Source organism: Paramisgurnus dabryanus, chromosome 2 (assembly GCF_030506205.2).
Source record: "Paramisgurnus dabryanus chromosome 2, PD_genome_1.1, whole genome shotgun sequence".
Classification (NCBI taxonomy): domain Eukaryota; kingdom Metazoa; phylum Chordata; class Actinopteri; order Cypriniformes; family Cobitidae; genus Paramisgurnus; species Paramisgurnus dabryanus.
Genome location: NC_133338.1, coordinates 25,947,426 through 25,966,855, shown reverse-complemented (window position 1 = coordinate 25,966,855; position 19,430 = coordinate 25,947,426). Strand labels below are relative to the sequence as shown.

The 19,430-nt window shown below is 38.9% G+C and overlaps 1 protein-coding gene across 2 annotated transcripts in view; it reads right to left on the bottom strand.

The window, feature by feature from the left end:
• Positions 1 to 18,754, bottom strand: part of tspan18a (tetraspanin 18a) — a 53,188-nt gene extending 34,434 nt beyond the window's left edge. For both annotated transcript variants that reach the window (XM_065248850.2, XM_065248851.2), the window contains exon 1: positions 18,506 to 18,754. The gene's annotated coding sequence lies outside the window, so the exon portion shown is untranslated. The remainder of the gene's footprint in view (positions 1 to 18,505) is intronic.
• Positions 18,755 to 19,430: the final 676 nt, after the last annotated feature.

Sequence of the window (19,430 nt, the reverse complement as noted above, 5' to 3'; positions counted from 1 at the left end):
ATACAAAGGGTCATTAGAATTACATTTTGTCGGACTCGCCGATGCTTTTTAAATTAAACATTTAGGCATGCTGCGTGTTTGCACATAAATGACTATATTCAATTCATTTCAATTTTATTTATATAGCGCTTTTCACAATTAGTAATTGTTTCAAAGCAGCTTTACATTAATAGAAGAAGAAGAAACATTGAAAAATATACACTGACAACAAAAGTAGCAAAATACAGCAGATTAAACTGAACAAGCGAGCGTAGTAATATGTAACGTATAGAAGGAGGGTGCTACGTTAAGCCAAAGTCGGCTGACTCCCAGGGTGAAAAACCCCCCTATGAGAAACACTAAAAACTTTGACTGTTGCCATCATAAGCTTGATTTTATGTGATATTTTTCCCTCATTATTTATTTAGTATTTATATAGTATTAGAGGATATACACATAAAATGGTTAAAGGTTGCAGTCTTGCAGAACAGCACTTTAGGACATTTTTTATTTATTTATTTTTCGAATGATGTGAGTCAAATAATAAAGATTGTGTGAGTAAAGTATGAAAGATTGGCAGAACTAGCAACCACGAGACACTTAAAGGGATGAAAAGAAAACAGCCACAGTCGTGTTCGCGGGAGATTCCACTACTTATTTACCGCATGGCCAGATTTCATCCCCACCAGTCTGATCTGTTCGATGCTCCTGAGGGAGTCAGTCTGATTTATTGCTGCACTGGTCAGAGTGTCACAGTGTAAACAGCCTTTGGGAGTATTTTAGGGCACTTTATGAATGTTAATTCAAAGCGATGTTAGTAATTCAAGTCTGCGGTATCATAAAAAATCAATACTTATCATCACAATGCAGAACTATGACTGAAATTACAAGCACCTTCACCTTCTAACATATTTTTTTTAGTTATTCATAAAGAGATTCTGCATTCAATGGGATTTTGCAGTGATCATGATGGCCCTCACAATCAAACCATCTGGGCCTCAAAATCATTACAAACATTACATATCATCTTCAAACAAGTTCACATCACATCAACAAGTTCAGTTTGCATCACAGCACAGTAAGACACAGTGGACAGCCTGCCTAATAACTTGTGAATGACTGTTTCCAACCCTACTGCCCTTCTTTTTGCTTTTATTTTAATTGTATAACATACAAGGTTTATGACAGGTAAAACTTAAGCCTTTGAATGCAAAATTCTTTCCAAAATATGTAATTGAAATGTAAACATGAATTCAGTCACATGATATAATTCATTTTGTGTAAACACAGTTCATACCTTGAAAACGGTATCACAGAAAATTTGAGTGGTTTTGAAACCTTGACTCTTTAAAACCTCGGTATACCTTCAAACCGGTAACTGGGCCATGCCTACAATGTACTGTACCCAGTGGAAAAGCTGCCAAAAGTAAGCCGACCTGACCCAAACCGTGGGGTACTATGCAGTGGGAAAGCGCCATTAAAAAGTGTTGGGTACTACATACTGTACCCAGTGGAAAAGCCCCCAAAAGTAGGCTCACCCGTCCCATCCTGTGGGGTATTATGCAATGGAAAAGTGCCATTTGATACCTAGCAAATCTGTGTAATGAAAAAATTTAAAGCTTGAATTATATTGGTTTTTGGATAAAAGTATCTGCCAAATGTTTAAATGCAAATGGAAATCTGTAGAGTTGGGGTACTCGAACTTGGACTCGAGTCCGGACTCAAGTCCAATTTTGAATGAACTCGGACTTGTAACGCACTTGGGTGAATTTGTACTCGGACTTGACACTGACTTGGACATTTTGGACTCGGAAAATATTACGAGTACAGTCGAGTCCACGTCATGTGCAACATTAAAAACAGCATGAACTTGAGATGAGAAATTAATTAATGTCTCGTCTCGTACACACTGCAAACTTTCGAGAGTGACAACCGCATTTAAATGCGGGAGTGAATCCCTAAATGTTCTTTTTTCATGTTTGTATGGAACAAGGCTCACCCCCGAAAATGTGATGATTGACACAGAGATAACCATAGCAACGTTCTGCCGTCTCGCGTGCTTATCACTCACAGCTTTGACCAAAATAATCTAACAGCATTGTGTTTTGCAATGAACCTCCGTCCGGGCGTTGTGTATTGTACGCTTCTTTTGTGAGGCTGCTTCACAGCGCGCGGTCTTGCAGTGTTGCCAGGTCCTCGGCTTTTTTGTACGTAAATAGCCTAAATTACTGAAGTGTGTACAGAACAGGATTAAGCATTAAAAGGTGAAGTGACAACCGAATTAATATGCAGTGTGTACGGGACCGTCTCCCCTCCTGATATTTTACTGCAACACACTGGCAGGCAGCAGCCAGTCGCATCATACTTGCAGACAAACACATCACACACATCAATGCGTGGCTAGCACAATGTCCTCAAAGTCAGCAATAATTTGTTTTGCTTACGAAAATCATAGAGAATTTATTTGCAAGACATCTGGTAAAAAGAAGATACCTGTATATCCCTTTCTTTTCTTTGAAATCAGTTTTGATAGGAAACTAGTTGACATAGAATAAAAATGTTCAATGGCAATGACAAGATGCAATAGAGGTATTTTTATTAAATTTTTATATTTCCGTTGGTTAAATGGGTCGAAAGGTTAAAGTATTAATAGAAAGTAACCATTTACAATACAAATTTTGTATATTTTTTCAATTTAATTACTTTCTGGACTCGGGCGGACTCGACTTGGACTCGGCCTTTAAGAACTCGGACTTGAGTCCAACTCGGACCCTTTTGGACTCGGACTTGGACTCGGACTTGATGTTTAACCCTTTAGGCGCCAGAGGTTTTTTCCTAAAACGTTTAATTTTGACATGTTACTTTCAAAAGGCTATATCTTAAACGTGATAAGAGATAGAGACTTTATGTAAATTAGAGAAATATTAAGGATGACACACTTTATGGAGGGGAATAAAATGTCCCATTAAATTTGCATATTATGACGTCATATGTGGCAGCCATCTTGAATTTTCATGAAAAGTCACATGTTTGAATGATAAAATGCAGCACTTCTTTCCCCCCAAAATGTCCCTAACCTTCTGTATGCTATATTGCACAATACTGAATGCTCAGGTAAATAGTAAGTAGTAAACAAACTGATCTGCGCGTCGATAGACTAACGTTATGCATAATGGCTCCTCTGCCCCGTGTAACACCGCCTCTGCTCCTGCTACGAGCCGCATGGCCAGATCTGCCTCGCATGCGCCCCGAGTGGAGAGAATTTGCACAGCTGGGACTATTGCCTTTACTGTCGCCGTGATTGTGATGAGGTGCACGGGACGGAGCACTGGAAGTCGGCTGCTCGCCCGACAGACTCCCAGGGCCCGCTCGGGAAGACGCAGCTCGCTCTACATTGCTTGCACGGTAAAAAGACTGGACGCGCATATTACCTCCAGCTTCATTCCCCACACCTGTAACACGCTTGCTAATCCGATGAATTCTCCGACCCCGTGTAACATTCCCACCACTGACATTGGGCAAAGGATTCATCATGTGCTTGGTGTATAGCTACACTTTCACTTTGCCAGCTGCACGATTGCAAAGCAGGGGCGCGTCTGAATCGTGGTCACTAAATGAATCACCAGCATCTTCTGAAGGCAGATATTCCCCTTCAGAATCATTGTCAGCAAATATAAGACCCAACACTTCATTGCAGGTAAGCTTTTTTGATGCCATTATATGATCATGTATTGAAAAAACTCGCTGAGGTTATCGCTCTGATAAAATGACTCACTTGCACACTAGCTATGCTGTTGCGCACTTCAATGCGCTCTTGCTCTAAGAGTTTGTATAAAAGCATGATGTTTTTCTGAGTCCGGTATAAAGTATGACATGTCTGCCATCTAGTGGAGGGGGCGGATGAACGAAATTTGACACCCTATGTGACAAAATCGGCAGTTACATTCAGTGACGCATCTTGTCCACAAAAGTCGACCGTGGCGCCTAGAGGGTTAAGGACTTGGTCTAGACTCGTACTCGACAAAGGTGGACTCGGACCCAACTCTAGAAATCTGTGTAATGGTTTTGTCTTGTGTTGTGTTGTAAGGCTTTTTTATTTTGATATAATTTTCTTGTTTCTAGTCTTTTATTTTGAAATCTTGTTATGTCATTCCACTTACTGTTTGTTACTCTAAAACCGGTTCAAACTCATAGTAACATTGCTAAATATTATCAGCTGTAACCTGCATTCTTGTATCTTGTATCTATTACCTTATTCATGTTATGGTTATGACCCTTGCCTGCCTTTTGGATTATTTTTCTTTGCTTGCCCTTTTGGGATTTTTATAATAAACCTCTTTGAATTTGGATTCTCTTGCTCTCCCTCGCTTTGTGTAAGCAGTTCTTGTTACAATCTGCAGCATCTTAAAGCAACACTATGTAGTTTTTTTACCTTTAAATAATGTCTTTAAAATTATTTCAGTGATAGAACAACTTTTAACTGGACAAATTTTACTGTTGCTGCAACCTGAGCAGCCTCCTAGCTGCTACAAGCACACTCTGAAAGTGGCGGTGGAGGGTAGGAAACACAGCCCCGCCCCTCCCCCTGCCTGCAGAAGAGTGTCTGATACCAGGCACTGTTGCGCTTTTCAACCACATGGGGGAGCTGTAAGTAATTTTTACATGGAAACTACATAGTGTTGCTTTAAAGCTGTAGTCTACGATGTTGAAAATCGGTTGAGAAAGCCTGAGGCGGTTAGTAAGTTTTAAAAAACTCATCCCGCCCCTCTGTGCTACCTGATCCCTCCCACCGGGAAACGAACTGAACAACGTCACTCATTCAAGCTTTGATCACTGGTAAACATCAGAACAGAGATTTACCGAGCAGTAAACACATAAAGCCTTGAAGGAATGAACAATTACAATTATGATTGCAATTGACGTTATTTACACTCACAACAACGTTTGGCATACATTTCCCCTCCTGAGCTTCAAGAAATGACTTTGTAAATATAATTACTTTGACCCGTGATACGCGATGCTAAACGGCTAACATTCCAATGCCGACCGGCAGCATGAGCATGTTGTTGCCAGACTGATAAAAAGATTTATGGAACACCACACACAATCTTTGTAAATATAATTACTTTGACCCGTGATACGCGATGCTAAACGGCTAACATTCAAATGCCGACCGGCAGCATGAGCATGTTGTTGCCAGACTGATAAAAAGATTTATGGAACACCACACACAATCTTTGTAAATATAATTACTTTGACCCGTGATACGCGATGCTAAACAGCTAAGATTCCAATGCCGACCGGCAGCATGTTGTCAGACTGATAAAAATATATTTATGTAACCTCACACAATAAAAGTTTAAATAGATGCGTACCTGTTCAACAAAAAGTCTGCCGTGTCGGTTTTCAGCCCCAAATCTCCCTGAAGCTTCCTCCAATGGTCAATTGCGGACCCTTTATTGATTCTACTTAGTCCGGCGTTTTTCACACTTTTTTACCTCTGCTCTTTCCTCTATAGACTTCCCTTTTCTTCTAACCTTTACTGTACAAGAAGCTTGCTGCTGTCGGTTAGTTTTTTCCATTAGTGAGATGTTGCTGCTTCGCTAGCTAACATACACTGACACAAATTTCATGTTGCAGGCAAGAGAGGGGCGGGGTTGGGGTGCGATGGGGTTGAGACGCAATCGCGAGGTGGATTTTCAAGTGTACGGGGATTTGATGAGAGCAGTTAACCAATGTAAGCTGTCCGGCCGGACAGTTTACATTGGTCAATTTATCTGCCGCCGTACACCCAATAGACTGAATGGATTTTTAAAATTCTTTTTTCTCTTCATATTGTTAGGATTTTACTGTATAACCATAACCAGCATCTAAACGAGTTTATTAATAATGAACAATCTTTGAAATCGTAGACCATATCTTTAAGGCTAACTTACACAATTTTAACCAAACACCAACATACACCAATAAACATTCTAACTCTAACAGAAAACTCTGAAGTTTGTATACTTTATGTCTGTTGGATTAAGTTCGAATGAGCTTTTCTTCAGCATTTCCAACTTTCTACAAAATATGGCTTCTTTCAGAATCCGAAATCTAAGTTTCAAGAGTTCATACTTACAAATAAGTCAGATAGAATTAATGATATGCGTATTTGCCGTGCTGTCCGAGGAGAGGGCTCTGAGCTCAGTATGTGGCCCGAGCACAGAGCACTTCCCTACAAAAAGTGGGCTCCAGGGTCTGTATTTGCTAGAAAAGTCAGGGGTTCTGTGAATTTAGTTTGACAATTTGTATTTGTGTTTAAGGTTTTGAGAAAATGAGTGATGACCTGGAAAAAAATGAGCACGTCTACCACACGCCTACATTTGAAAAAATACCAAACTTGAGCGCGCAAAAGTTGCGAAATGTGAATCGCCCTTATACATTATTTCTGGAGGTTTCAGGCTTTTAACTGTGTCTGATGACGACGAAGTCGCATGTTTATGGCAGGTACACTTGTGAAGTTTTGCTTTTTTTAGTAAATACCAGTGGGGAACCTTCAGGGCCTTCTACGCCTTCAGAGAAGGCCTTAAAAAATTAATTATTTTTTTTATAAATAAATAATAAATAATATAGTATTCAATAAAAATATGTTTTTACATTTTTTAATTTCTATTTTATTCAATTTAATACAATACATGTAATATATTTTCTCTCATCTATGTTCTAACGTTAAGCTTACTGTCAGGTTCATGTCATGAAAACATCTAATCCAATCAGAATCATCTGTCTCCATTAAGGCCCGGTTATCTGGCTCATTCATTGGTTAGGACTTCATGAATCCCAGGGAAGGCCAAGCTATGTGTTTTGGTGTGGAGAGTGACGGGCAAATTGACCAATCACGTTTTGATTTCAAGTGGGCGGGTAAAAAACAAAACATTGTAAGTCTTCATGAAGTCCTAAGCATGCAACAAACTGGATGCGAGCTGCCGTAAAACACCAAAGACGAAGATCATAGACCGTTAATATTAATACAGTCTAATGGCCTGAATCTCTGCGGTGAGAGTGGTTGAGGTAAATGGCGGAAAACGTGATTGACGTTGTGGTTAGCTTGATAGGGCTGAGGTAAAAACAAAATTACTTAAGCGCGTACTCGTGAAGAGCACAGCTGGAAAAAGCGCGTGCAGAGGAGCCTGTGCATATGACGCGAACACGAGAAAAATAATGGGTTTAATTATACTTTTACTTCCTGACAGTTTCACTTGTTACGTGAGGATAGTAATGACTGACAGACGACGCCGAATTACATACAATATAATTTCCTAACTAAATCTGAGAGTATATATCTGAAAATATTTTTTTCCTCGCTATACCCGATGGGCAGGGCGGAGATACATTTTGGTAGCCCGACAAGAATTTGCAATAGCCCGGGGACGTCGGGGCTCGGGCTAGCAATTTTGCGAGCCCTGGATATCTTATAACAACAGTTATAAGCCCCAAGGAGGTGCACTGAGAACGCAGGGTGCTATATTTCCCCTTATGAAAAAGACTAACAAGGTATCCTACAGCTAAATATATATTTCCAAAAAATTAAAAATAAATTAAAGAACATAAATTTTGGTTGTTAAATGCAAATATACAGAGCCCCTGTCATTACAGAGCAGCAGAGTCTGTATTTGTGTTTATCAGTTAGATTAAAGTAATTTTAAACTTTAAAACTGCATTTAAAGGCAGACAATGCCCATTCTGTAATTTAACTTTGCGTGCTCAGAATTTTTAGACGTTCACTGTATGATTTAACGAAATACGAATAGCCTAGTATTATGGATGGAGAGGCATTTGCACTTCATTGCATATTTTGAAGGCCCAGCTGAAGTACCCACGGTTCGCCACTGGTAAATACATAGTAGATTCATAATATCCACGGCATACAGCACTGTTTATGTTCTGCCCTTTAGCATACATTATCATACGTTCATTCATTACAAATTTAACTTTAAGTTAAACGTGCTTTTAAGCTGGGGAAACTCACTTGACTCGGTCACTCCAGCGGAGAATTTCAGGGCCACCACCGCACCGCAGCAGACTCGCTGTGTGTGTGATATATAGGCTAGACTCGATGCGAACGCCGCTTGCACATTTGAATCAGGGACGTGGCTAAGTATTTGAAGGGAGGGGGGCTTAGAAAACATTTAAAATTAAACATTTTATTGTTCACTTTTGGTAAATGTATGATTTAGTTTTTGTCCAGTTTGAGAAGTTTCTGGACATAGTGGCGGTTTGTTTGTTTTTACAAGTACAGTTTTTGTATCACCCAAGTTAGGGGGCAGGTGTAGATCCACCCCTGGTAAGCACACAGCTCATTGTAACCACTGACTTCTATAGTAGGAAAAAAAATCTATGAAATTCAATCGATACCGTCAACTGTGTGCTTATCATCATTAATCAAAATGTCTTCTTTTGTGTTTATCACAATAAAATAAAAAACTCATACAGGTTTAGAACAAGTGGATGAGTAAATAAATTTTCATTTTTAGGTGAACTATCCCTTTAAGCTTTCAACCCACACCTAAAAAGTTATATATGAATAGTCCCCACAATCCACATAAAACAGCAATGAGAGAGACAGAGAGAGAGAGAGAGAGAGAGAGAGAGAGAGAGAGAGAGAGAAAGAGAGAGAGAGAGAGAGAGAGAGAATTAGAGAGAGAATGAGATTTAGGATGAAGAGAAGAGCCTCTGCTGATGGAAAATTCTCGTGGGAAAATAAGGACCAGATAATTGTGAGTTCCTCTTCCATTTTCAGGTATACAGCACAGCACAGACATTTATGGAAGCTTGGAAACATGAATGGGCCTAGCTAAACTATGCAGAGGCTTATAGAGAGCATAACAAACTGACTGATGGCCTATGGGGGCAAAAGTAACAAAAATCGTAAAGAATGAACTATGTTTATTGTTCAAGATGTGAACAAAGAACGTTGTTATTGTGCTACTTCACTAATGGTTCACCAAGGTACACTAAGTTACTTTGTTATCTACTGCAGTGAATTATAAATAAATTTTTAAACTACATTTGGAAGCCTCTCTAAGCATAAATCATCCACAACATCCTTGGTTAAATTCCAAAAAAAGATTCCTACATCCATAATGTCTTCAGATCAATATCAAACACCTGTTGGTTTACATTATATTAGGGCTTTAAAATCAACAGGTTTTTTTTATTTTAATGAGGTATGCATGATAAATACAGTACAGTACATAAATTGAGCCATGATAATAATATCTCATGGTATAATATCATCAAGTCAAGAGTAGGGATGGGCATGATTAATCGACGATCGATAGTTGATCGTTATGAATTTAGTCGATGACGTTAATTTGTTATTGATTAATCGAATCCTTTTTTTTTATCTAATGCAGGTTGCGTTGCCTAGCGTAGCGTGTGTCTTGAAGCAATTAAATGAATTTCACTTTGTGGCAGCAATTCAACATTTTACCACCAGGGTGCAATATTTGACACCATACTTCGTTATCTGTGACCTTCCGTTTTGATTTCAAAAAAAGAATCATGAAGAGGTCATGATTTTTTGGAACAAATGAGGTCTCGGTTTAAGAATGCGGCTACTAGCTGCAGGTTCCGCTGCTTTAGAGCACCGCATATTCAAGCGCATATATGTTCCGTTTGTCTAACTAAATGTAGTTTAACTGTTTGCCACAAGTTGATCTTGTAATAAAGGTCTCATGGAGGAAAACACGCTTTATTTTTGTATTCAACAAAAGTTAAATAATTATTTTTTATTATAAAAATATTAATGATTAATCGATAGTCGATCGTTAATTCTCCCGACAATCGACTAAAAAAATGTAATCAAATGCCCATCCCTAGTCAAGAGGCTTTTACATGACAAAAATATGGCTAATAATAAAAATAATAACTATCAGCAGTTCCACAAGCCCAATGACCAAGGTTGATTTCACTATCAAACCTGGAGATCAGTCTTGTAATATAGACCAATGTCAATGTAAACAAAAGACCCACATTCTGACAGTAAACCGTCACGCTTTCAACTATAAAACAACAAAAAGTGACAATTTCTTTAATAAGTGCAATTAACAAGTTTGCCACAAAATGTACTCTGGCTGAGAATATATTTTCAATATGGTTAAACACAAAGCCATATCAATTTAATCGCTTAAATCTACAGTTTGCTTATCCACTCATGAGCTTACAAGAATTGTGTCTTTGGTGACTGTAAATTAATTACATCTGAACTTTGGTAGAGTGCGCAAATTGAAAAAGTACATCGAGCGAACAGGGCACAGACAGCAAACTCTTCATATCCTAAAGTGTTTTCTGATAGAAGGCTTACTGGTACCACCTGGCTATTGTTCAATATGCTGCAGACTTATCAACAAGAGAAAATCAGCTAACATAACAAAAGGCTTCAGAGTGTGGATTTAATGGTCTTTTTCCATTCTGAAAATAAATATTTTATGCACATAATTATTAGTTAATTCAAGATAAGCTTGAGTGACAAACAGAAGAGAACATGACTGCTGATGACTTACATAACCAGACAGCCAATTTCAAATTTTGAAGAGGTGGCTAATTCTTGTACGATGTGAAATGAATCGTATATAAATAAATATATATTTTTTAAATGACCCCACCCTTAAAACCTAAATGTCACTTTGGGCAAAAACAGAATGTATACAAAATGTACAAATGATTTTTACGAAGTTAGCTAGCTCATAAAATGATTACAAATTACCTTGAGATTGTGTTGAATCAGCAGCAAACTTAAATTAAACATGGTCTGTGTCCATGCAGTTGACTGTCACTAACTGCTAATTTGTGTATAATGGTCCTTTTAAGGACTTTATCATGTAAAGAGACTAATAATTAAAAAAATGTTTAAGGCAAATATTATCAGGGTTCCCACACCTTAGTTAACTTCAAATTCAAGGACCTTTCAAGAACTGTCCAGGTCCAATACCCTTAAATTCAAGGACTAAATTTGGGGATACATTTTAAGTGAGAGCAAGGTTACATCGTGTTACCTTTTAAGATACATTATTACAGTTCCCTTTTGAGGAAACTTGCGCTGCGCCACTGCGGTGACACTTTGGAGACGCCTCCAGGGGAACGTGCATCTGAATGTGTATATCAAATTCAACCAATGGTGAGGCTTAACGACAAAGACAGGGTGACGCGGGAGCCAGGAAGTATATCCCTATCTGAAATATTGCCAAAGAATGCGTTACAGGGACGCAGGAAGTATGGCAAGGGAGACGCAGCGTCTCGTTCCCTTCTCAGGGAACAACAGTTAAAGGGGTCATATTATAGGGCTAAAAAGCACATTACTTTATGTATTTGGTGTAATACAATGTGTTCGTGTGGTTTACGGTTAAAAAAAATCATTATTTTCCACATACCATACATTTTTTTAGCACCTCTAAGTCCCACCCATCTGAAACAGGTCGTTTGGTACAAAGCTCATCGTTGTGAGAAAGCGCGGGGTCAACAGGTGTGAACTGATTGGCCAGCTATCCAGTGGTTGTGATTGGCCGAATACCTCAGTAACGTAATCGGAAATATGATGCTCCTAGCCAAGTTTTGGAAGATGAGCTCCCAAAACAATAGTGAAAGCCACGAGATACTATCATATTTACTACTACCTTATCAACACGAGCCTGAATCTGACCCAGAAAACACGGATGGCTAAGCTAATCGATCAACTGTACCAGCGCGATGTGAGCAGAACGTAACAGATGGTAAGGTAAGGATACTAAAACATAAACCATGTTTGCATTTGTGAACGTAGAAACAACAAACAAGCACTAATCTGCACTTCTCAAATCTCGCATTTGGATCATCATTAGGAAATGCATTAAAACACGGGCCGTCTCTGCACCAAACTCGTCTTTGAATCGTCAGTGAGGAAATTGATTAAATATGAAAACATCGGCTACTTACAGGATGTCAGTGTAGTTGCAAAGTTACAATTGCTCCACTTTTTAGATGAAGCCTTTGTGTACATCCAGCGGTTGTACTCAGCGATGTTTAGAAAGTAATCCTCCTTAAAATGTGCAGCACACAATGGAACATTTGGGCTGTACTGCTCTGAAACTGTGTTGTAAATAAAACCTAACCACTCGTTTCTTAATGTTTACTCTGTTGGAATGCCAACCAAAGTAGTTTTGCAACGAAACACAGCGTCTGCTCGACATGGCGGAAAAAACAATACTAAAGCATAACTGAAAGTTACACCCTCTATCTTTGCGTATATATGAGGGCGGTGTTATGAAAATGTTCAAACCAGTATGACGTCAAACTGCATGGGCGTGGTAAACGAGCCGTTTTAGGTGGGCGTGGATGAGGCTTCACGTTTAAAAAGAATATCTCTTTGGATTTGAAACTTTAATTTTTGCAACTTTACAGATCTTTTATGTGCACAGACATCATTTAACACTCTAAAAACAAAGGAAAACATGCAATCTGACAATTTGACCCCTTTAAATAAGTAACCCGAGACGTTTTCATGTGTCAAAGACAACTATGCAAAAAAGCATTTTGGTATGAATCAACATTTGCATACAGAAGATAGAAGCTTTTAAAGCAAACAGTTTAGCGCGTGTGCTTAAAGGACAAGTTCGGTATTTTAGACTTAAAGCCCTGTTTTCAGATTGTTTATGGTGAAATAGAATGGTTTTGACTGAAATTTCGACATTTTTGGCTGCCCTGAGAATTTTCGCATGTTTGTGTTTCAGCTCAGACCTCTATAATGGATTTAATGGTGCACTGGAACAATCCTTCCTAAAATGCATTAAACTTTCGTTTACAAAGACGGTATGCTCTGGTATGCTCACACAAAAATCGCTCCAAAAGACGCATTCCAACAGGTTTTATCGTAGTTTTTACCAGCCCCATGGACTTGTATTAGATGTCCTGTGAGGTACGGTATTACTCCGCGCCGGGAACTTTGTTTCTATTCTTGCAATAGGCAAAGGCGGATTAGCGCCACCACCTGGGCTGGAGTGTATATTATTCAAGCTCTAAGCGGAAGAATGTACGGGTGTGAGGCGTTTGGAAAAATAGGTCCACAAATTAACAACGAATGCTAAAACAGCTGTTGGAAAGCATCTTTTGCAGCGATTTTTGTGTGAGCATATCAGTGAACACCCCTGACCACTCGGTGAGTTTCACATCTTTGTAAACGAAAGTTTAATGCATTTTAGGAAGGATTGTTCCAGTGCACCATTAAACCCATTGTAGAGGTGCGAGGTGAAACACAAACACTCGAAAATTCTCAGGGCACCCGCAAATGTCGAAATTTCAGTCAAAACCATTCTATTTCACCATAAACAATCTGAAAACAGGGCTTTAAGTCTAAAATACCGAACTTGTCCTTTAAAAAGTCCAGAATTATTATGATATTATCCTACACTACACAGGGAATAATATGGATTTTTTTCCAGAAAACTTTTTACATAAAATAGATTCAAGCACTTTCATGAATGTATCTATGCATGTATATTTTCAAAAACCTCCCAGGGCCTTGAATTTTTTCCCCAGATTCACAAACTTTCAAGGATTTCAAGGCCCGTGGGAATTATGCAAAATCTACTTTTACAATGTGTTTGGACATAAATGTGTGTTGGCAGAGTGTGAACACAACCACCCTACAATAAAAAAATCCACCCACTCCTTTTTTATCCCCATGATGTCACACTGATAAAGCTCCACCCACAGCCCCGGACTGACAAAATATATTAAATATTTAGTGACAACAATGCTTTTTTGCTTATTTTTAAAGAGCCCCTATTACATTTCTAAAAACAATGTTATTTTGTGTATTTGGAATAATACAACGTTTTTGCGTGGATTATGGTTCAAAAAACACATTTTACACATACCGAACATTATTGTTGCTCCTTTATGCTTTGCCTCCCTAAAACGCATTGATTTTGTACAAAGCTCATCGATCTGAAAAGCGTTGTGTCCTCCGATTGGCGAGCTAACCAGGACATAGTGATTGGCCTGAATACCTCTGACGTCACCTGGAAATGTGACTCTCCTTACTATGTGTGGAAGAGTAGCTCCCAATGCAATACTGTCAGGTGTTAATATCGTTAAAAGGTCCAAAGTTTTCAACAGCTTTGAAAAGGTACTCTGCCATGCAGACAGAATTTTTATTCTTCCCCCACATGGGATATCAAAGGCAATGGAGTACAATATATCTAAATGGAGCCTGATGCAGGGCCCACCTGCAAAATCAGGATTTTTCTGCCTTTGCACACAGCCATAGTAATACATTATGTAAGCTCTGAGGAAATGTGAGATCCAAAGGAACACCTGAATGCAGTCACTTTAGACCAGTCCTCCACCTCCCTCTCCCCACTCTCCCTGCTAAGCCCTGGGAGAAAACGGCGACGCTTTCACTGCAGATGAAAAACAGGAACAGATGGTATTCTCCGTGTCCTTGGACATTTCACTATGACTCCCCACAAGGACACCCATCTACATGTAGCCTAGAACAGACTCATTGTTTAATTAAATGTAGACTGCCTTTTCTTCCCAACTTGCTGATATGCTGTATGCAGCAGGTTTCTAACACATAAAAAAAACGCAATAAAAACACACCTGTCAACACACATTGCTTTTTAAAAGATCTTGCACTGCCCATGCTTTTACAATCTGGGATCTCTTGGCCCACCAAAGACTTGGGGTGAGGAAATTACATCATGCTTACAGGTTTAAGAAGCTCTTGAGAACATATCCTGGTGGGTAACAGACGTGCTCTGACATGTTGCAAGATGCGCGCTAACATGCAGGCACCCCAAGCTGGAATTTGGCCTGGGTCACTTCCCGATCCCACCCTGCCCTCTACTTCCTGAAACTTCCTGCGTATGTTATGTATCTATGGGTATTTTACCATGGCTCTAATTCTGTAATTTCTGATTACAAGGAGCAGAACTCATTTAAAAAGAAGACACAGATAACATGCTTGCTGAGTTTTTGAGTGAAAGACAGAGCATGGCCTGCTGAAATGCAATAGCACATTCAATGTTGCAGAATTCAAACAAATCTATACAAACATATTTTATTCAAACACAAATCATACAGACCTTTCTTGACTTGGAATATGAAATGTAAGATAATTATTTAAAGTACACCTATTTCATTGCTAAAAAACAAAGTTTTTTGTGTATGGTATAAATAATACAATGTGTTTGCGTGGTTTATGGTAAAAAAATTTACATTGTAATGTACATTTTGTGTTTCTAGATTTCACTCTCTTCCTGAAACACATGGATTTGAAAAGCTCTGTGTCCCTAATTGGCCAGCTAATCTGTACAGTAAGATTGGCCTGAATAACTCTGACATCAGCCGTAGGGTTGCCGCGGTGACGTAATTTTCCCACCGGTTAATCAGCGCGTCACATATAAATGTGCATGCAGACGTGCACATTTTACTTTTCACTTTTGAATTACGTAACTGTTTAAATCCAGTGCTTGCGTACGCTGCGTTAAATCGCGTATGAATTTGCGTGCAATGCGAGTGCAACAGCTGGTTTACTTAAGTGCTTGAGTCAATGTGCGCAGGTAATTCTCAAAGAACCCGCCAGTCCCAAGCAGAGCAACCGGCTACTTCTCCATAATGCGCTGCATGAATGATGGGTTTATTATTTTTCTTGATGAAAAACACAACAACAAAATGATCTCGCTTATATTAAACATTATAAATGTATATTATAACAAAAACGAGTAAGCACGCGGCTTCTGCCATCGTCTGGTCAGTCAGCTCATCTCGCACACTGACAGAAATAAATGAAATTTGACACCTGCTGCTCTATGATGTGACGCGGGTTTAGCTCCGCTGAATTCAGGCAGCAGACACATTCAGTTGTAAGTGTTTGCTCTCTCTAACGAAACTAAATGATTAGATTACACGAAAATATCAAAACGACGGTGAAAGACGGTTTCGCGGTGGGCAAGTGATCTAACCGGTGAGAGGCTGAAGCATCGGTAATCACCGTTTCACCGACTAAGGCGGCAAGCCTAGTCAGCTGGAAATGTGACGCTTGCCATATTTGAAAGATTCGGTTGCTAACAGGAGTTAACTTATAGGCTGCGAGTCCGATGCGGGAGGAATTATGATAATGTCAGTCTTTACTACACTTTAAATCGATATCGATCGAAATTAAGTCACAACCTCGAACTTCGAATTAAAAATGGGAATCGTCGATGTTGCCCTGCCCCCATGTCATGTCCAGACGGCTTGCCAAGTGGGAAAAACACACGTGTTGAGTGCTGCGAGTCAACCTCCTCTAACTTTGCTACTGTAGCTACAGCCAGTTAAAAGATGGCATGGCAGATGCAAGAGACACTCCGTGAGCTGCTCTTTACATGTGAATCAAAAAACAGCAAGCGCCTCCCACCTTCAGCTGAACTCAATCAGAAAAGAGCATGCACACGTGCGCAGCAGAGCAGTGTCTGTGTCAGGACTGGTCGTTTCTCTGAACTGAGATCTGTTTAAGTTTCACAACAACTCATTTCAGTTGCTTAAGAGTTATAAAAACAGCATTTAAACATGACTTATTGGGGTATATTCTCACAATCTCGTCTGATGGTAATAAAAGCGCATTTTAAGGTGCAAAGTACTGACAGGAATGTTCATCTGACAGGAAGTTTTGTTTTATCAGGTATGTGCGTGTACCATATTTTTCCACTGACAGCACGACTAACATGGCAGGGCATCTCCGGGTTCAAGGTCAGATATTATATTTCATAAAAGTCTAGTCTAAAAATGGCATAGCATTTTTTGTGCTTTCAAAAAAAAAAATTTACATCGATAATCGAATCAAATCATGACATAAGAATTGAAAATCTAATCGAATCGAGGAATTGGAAAAACGTGACAACCCTAATTACCAATCCCAGGAAGTAAAACTCTTGCCTACAATTGTTGTAGTCCAAGAAAAGAGATTTAAATTGGAGACGATAACTCGCATCATCATGTACTAATACACACTTACACACCAAAGGAAATGTAAAAACGTGAATCGGACAATAATCGGTGCTCTTTAATAATTCATTTTTAGTGTCCATGCTCAGTTGGCAAAAGTGGGGGTCAGTTTCTGTAAGGAATACACATAATGTATGGGAATAAAGAGTCTGCCAAATGTATATGAATGTAAATATTTAATTATAAATAAAAGCAAGCAAGAAATAAACATAACAAAGCAATTGGATAGCATAAAGTTTTGTTCTTTAACCTCAACTAAACATTTCATGTTAGAAAACAAGGTAAGTGATGAAGAAATTAGATAGTTATATAACATAACTAGCTTCACATGGGAACTGATATACATTGTAACTCATGAGGTGTACCTGAAGGGCATAGAGCTGTTTTATGGTGTGAACAGCAGTGCAAGAAAAATCTTTGTGCTGGAATGTCTACACTGTTTTTTTACATGCAATAAATGCAGTTAATTGGTTTAATCACCGAAGGGGAATCAGGTCTTGACTGTTTCTCTACTTGAAACACTCACTAATCCTACCGCCTGCATATCAGACTCTCACCTGCCAGTCAACTCTCCTGCTTCTTTTCAGTGGCTTTGCCTGTCTTAACTAAAGCCCAAAGATGAATAGAAAATGATGTCAGGGGATAACTCCACTTGCTGACATTAAAGAGATTTTTCCAGACACCTCTCTTAAGTCTAAATGGCCAATAGAGGTCTGGAAGCAGGGATTTGTGACAGAAGTGTTTTCAATAAAGCAGATGTATTGGAACATTAAGAACATGTGTATGCATACTTATGAAATCTTGAATATTATTTCAATTTCACTGCAATTATTGTATTAACCTAATATGATCAAATTATGTACAGTTCAGTGTGTGTCCTGTGTTCACCTATGTACTGTAGCACTGATCCTGTGTTGTCTTATGTAGCACATTGGTCCTGTAGTAACATTGCTTTGTTTCATGATGTACCCAAGCATATGGCTGGAATGACAATCTCTGTTTAAAAACTCTGCCATTTAAAAAAACAGCTACAACAACATATAACATTTTGTACATTATGTTGTAAAATTTTGATTTCAGGTGTGTTTTTTTGTTGTTTATAGTCAGATTGGTTTAATTTGTGGTACAGAATGTAGAGACTTAAATACCCAATGTTACTTCTTAAACCCAATGAGCATGTGTAAGATCTGGCAACCGTCAGGTGAGATGCCATTAACCTGATCACAAAGCTTATTTAAAAACCCTTGAAAGTTTTCATAAAACTGACATGTTTACTACAACACTGTAGCCGTTTAAAATTACAGATGAATAAATATAACAAAAAGACGTTTATTAAGCAATCTCTTCAATTAAACAAGACTTATTATAGAGACGAAGGTAATTTGCAGGTCAAATACACATATTTAAAAAGACACTACAGTTGTAATTTATGTACTGTATGTATTCGCATAAATATGAGTAACTTTTAAATCAGGGTGATACACTGCGTCTTCACCGAGAGATGATTTAATGCACCTACCCCGCGCTCTTTGCTTTCCCAACTCTTCCGTACAAGCGAACTCGACAAGAATTCCGTTATCCAAGAAGAGGAAAGTGTCCTTAGGATTCATTTAATTCTTGTGTGGCAGTTTGGTGTCGTTTTCTCATTGCTGTCGACAGGACTGAAGCGTTCAGTCGCGCGGACTCTCACCTCACTCCACCACACTTCTCCTCAGCTCGTGCTTGATTCTGCTGTGCTGAGACACGCGCTGACCGGGCGGATGCTAAACCTTCACGCCTCCTGACATTATTTGCTCATATTCCACATCTTAGTTACAAATTGTACTTCAATTTGAAAAAAAAAAACATTACTAAAAATAACTTGATAATGTGGCACATTTACTAAATAATAATTAATAATTAAAGTACGTAAATAACCTACGATATATACTTTGGTGTGTTTTCGTGTGTGATGGCCAGTGAGACCTAGAAAGTACTGACATTTACCCCACAGTTAGAGCAAATGTAATATAATAAATATTTCAACTACTATGTGCTGTACCTGTCTTAAATCAATTAATTCAGAAAAGCACTCATAATCATGCAAGATGTTGAATCAGAGTCAAACACCTCTGATACTGTTTGTTAAAGTTTTGTAGTGCCCTGCTGAAAGAAAACAGCATACCAGCAAGACCATATGTTGTGTTTTGGTGCTGGTTTGCTAGTGAACACCAGCTAAAGCAGCACCAAACCAGCATCAGCACCAGCATTAGCACCAGCTAAACCAGCACCAAACCAGCATTAGCACCAGCATCCCATGCTGGTCATACCAGCAAGACCAGCATATGTTGTGTTTTGGTGCTGGTTTGCTAGTGAACACCAGCTAAACCAGCATCAAACCAGCATAGACCAGCATAATTCCCATGCTGGTCCATGCTGTTTTTTTCAGCAGGGTGATCTTGCAA